This window comes from Silene latifolia, chromosome Y (genome assembly GCF_048544455.1).
Source record: "Silene latifolia isolate original U9 population chromosome Y, ASM4854445v1, whole genome shotgun sequence".
Lineage (NCBI taxonomy): Eukaryota > Viridiplantae > Streptophyta > Magnoliopsida > Caryophyllales > Caryophyllaceae > Silene > Silene latifolia.
In genome coordinates this window covers 308,466,403-308,469,933 of record NC_133538.1, presented here as the reverse complement: position 1 = coordinate 308,469,933, position 3,531 = coordinate 308,466,403, and the positions used below count along the sequence as shown (strand labels likewise).

Below are 3,531 nucleotides of genomic sequence, written 5' to 3'. Positions count from 1 at the left end.
TTCCAAAAGAGACCGGCGTTTCCTCAACAAGGGACTTAATCGTCATTTAAGCCCTTAGTTAATCCTAATTCATACACCTAATCCCCACTATAAATACCCCATTAGTCTAATTAGAAGAGCATGTTCTTCTTAGCAATCTTTAGAGTAGTTAATATTAATCAAATATCTCTTTAATCTTGTAATCAGCATTTAATCAACATTTAATCAAGTTTTATTACAAGTTTTATTTTCATAATCTCTCTTTTGTTCATCCTTTATTTTGGGAAATTGAAGATTATTTGGGTTATGATTAGGAGATTGACAACCTCTCAATCAAGCATTCAAGTACTTCTTTTATTCTTTTCTTTGTTATTGGAATCATTAGTAGGTATAAATCTCTTAATCTCTCTTTAATTATTATTAATCACTTTCATTTATTCATCATGTTTCACTTTGTTGGTATGATTGGCAACCTTGCTAGCATGTTCAACATGATAATGAGTGAGTAGTTTCCTTAGCTAGGGTTAATGGGTAATTAGGGGAAACCAACATGGAGGATGATTCATGCATAAATTAATATGCTTTCATAGTTTATTTGCTTGCTTGTTGTGATCTCAACTTATGCACATGTTATGTTTGATGAAATGTGAGCCTATGAATCCTTGCATTTTTTACCCATCACCTATCTTTTCAATGAGACTTGTAAGACATAAACCAACTCGAGTCTCGTTAGACCATGCATATTGTTGAGTAGGGAAGATTAAGTCGACTTGTAGGTGTTGTACAATCTAATCGATTCGGCTCCGGGACCCAAACTTTCCTAGGATTGTAAGATATAAACCAACTCGATCCATCACAACAATAATTGCTTGCTTATAACTTGAGAATATGTTTGTATGATCAATTCCCATGAATCCTCTATGACCCCATGACACCCTAGTGCCTTTTATCAATTGTTTACATCCCTTTTAATTCATCTTGTTTGTTTACATTCATTTCTTTTTTTTAGTTTGGTGATCTTCTACGTCAAACCCCAATTGTGACACCCCTAAGACACCACTAGTTGCAATAGAAATCTTATCTCAATTCCCGTCCCTTGGGATCCGACCTTTACTTGCCTCTTTACTAATTGTAGAGTTGTTTGTGAAGTTATAAATTGTGTTTTGGTCTAGGTGCTCCTAACGACAAGTAACCAAAAAACATAGTAATACCGACCAAAAATGGCGCCGTTGCCGGGGACGGTGTTAACTTGATTTAGATTTTCTTATATTGTTATTAGTTGTGTCTTTTTTTGCCTTGGGGAAGTAAGACTCCTCCAGGTTTTTTCTAATTGTTTTCGAGTTGTTTGATATTTTGCATGTCTAGAAGGTCACAAGGTGACTTGTTACCCTTTGTTCACGAAATTGAAAGAACTTTGACAACCAATAGAAGACTTGCTAGGAGAGCTTTGAGAGGTATTGGTGAGGTTGTAGATATTCAACCAAATACTATTGAGTTCATCAACCCTTTTGCAAGAGAAGGTGAGGAGAACCCAACACAAAATCCAACACAAAATCAACCCACAATGCCTAAGTTTTCATCACATTCCGTACCCACCGAGGAGAACCTACCCAATGGTACTCCCACACCACAACATCTAACCGGAAATTTTATTGCCAAATCCGCATTTATCCAATTAGTCGAAAGAAGCCAATTTGGGGGGATGCCTAGTGAAGACCCTCATTCTCATATGGAGACTTTTTGTGACTATTGTGATGCGATTTCTCAAACCGGTGTAACTCAAGACCAAATTCGATGGGTCTTATTTCCTTTTTCTCTAATTGGCACCGCGAAACAATGGTTGAAGGGCCTTGATAAGGCTACTCTCGGAATTGATTCTTGGAAAAAGTTAGCTCTAGATTTCTACAAAAAGTTCTATCCACCGGAAAAGACTAACATGCTAAGAGCTCAAATCACGAGCTTTAAGCAAAGGGATGAAGAATCTTTGTATGAAGCTTGGGAGCGAATTAAGGGAATTTGTCGCTCATGTCCTCACCATGGACTTAGCGAGTGGTTCTTGGTACAACAATTTTGGAACGGTCTTTATGAAGATTCAAGGAACATACTCAACATGGGATCAAATGGAATGTTCACCGAAGTTGATGACAATCAAACTTGGAACAAAATTGAGGAAATGGCGGTCCATAACTCACAATATAGCAGACCTCGCAAGGCTACTAGAGGAGGAAAGCATGAAGTGGACTCCATTACTCAATTGGGTGCTCAACTTAGTGCTCACATTGATACCATCAATTTGAAGTTTGAAAAAACTATGGCTAGACTTGAAGAAGCTTCAAAATCACCAAAGCCTCATGTTAATGCCATGACGGCATCTTCATCAATCCCAAGTGGGATATGTGAGATTTGTGGAACTTTAAGACATGACCAAGGTGAATGTAGGGGAACAAATGAACAAGTGAATGCTTTCCAAGCATACAAGAGTGGTACCCCTTATTCAAACTATTACAATGAAAATACCAAATTTCATCCAAATCTCTCAAACAAAAGCCAAAATGTTCAAAACCCTCAACCAACATACACCCCACTTCCCATGAGAAACCAAAATCAAAGACCCTTTTACAACCAAAACCAAGGTTACCAAAATCAAACTCCATACAATCAACAAAATGACCAAGGTTTTGATGTTCAAAAAGCGGTCCTCCAAATGCAAAAGAATCAACAAGAGTATTTCACTCAAATGCAAAAGGATAGTCAAGCAAAGGAAATCACCATCAACAACATCCTAGCTCACACCAAAATGTTGGAGACCCAATTGACTCAACTAGCATCTTCAAGCTCACAAAGACAAAAGGGGCAATTACCACCTCAAAGTAATCCCTCAAGACATGAAACAGTTAGTGCCATTAACTTGAGAAGTGGTACAAGTTATGAAGCACCGAAGAAGCAAGTTGAGGATGAAGTTGTGGAAGCTAGTGACAAAGAAGAAATTGTGCAAAACTCCAAGGATGGAGAACCATCAAAAGAAGAAATTTAAAGGAAAAATGAAGACAAGGTCAAGGAGAAGGAGCCCATTGTGATTAGACTTCCTTTTCCGAGTCGTCAAGCCAAGCCCAAATTTGATGACCAACTTGGAAAATTTATGGAAATTGTGAAGAATTTGGAAGTCTCAATTCCCTTCACGGAATTAATCAATCACGTGCCGGCCTATGCAAAATACATGAAAGACATCCTCACAAAAAAAAGAAGTCAATCCGGAAGCTTGAGACTATCGCCTTCACTAAGGTGAGTAGCGCAATACTTCAAGGGAGTTCACCTCCAAAACTCAAAGATCCGGGAAGCTTCTCAGTACCGTGTACCATTGGCGACACCACGATTAACAAAGCCTTATGTGATCTAGGGGCTAGTGTGAGTGTTATGCCGTACTCGGTGAGTAAAAGGTTGGGGATGGGAGAGCTTAAATGCATCAATATCACACTCCAAATGGCCGATAGATCGACGAAGACACCATTAGGTATATGAGAAGATGTTCCCGCAAGAGTTGGGAAATTATTC

At 38.4% G+C, this 3,531-nt stretch overlaps 1 non-coding gene across 1 annotated transcript; it reads right to left on the bottom strand.

Annotated features, from left to right (window-relative positions):
* Nucleotides 1-1,915: 1,915 nt before the first annotated feature.
* LOC141634951 (small nucleolar RNA R71) lies at nucleotides 1,916-2,022 on the bottom strand. The gene has a single exon (XR_012539665.1). It is a non-coding gene; the product is annotated as a small nucleolar RNA R71 (small nucleolar RNA).
* Between the last annotated feature and the right edge of the window lie 1,509 nt (nucleotides 2,023-3,531).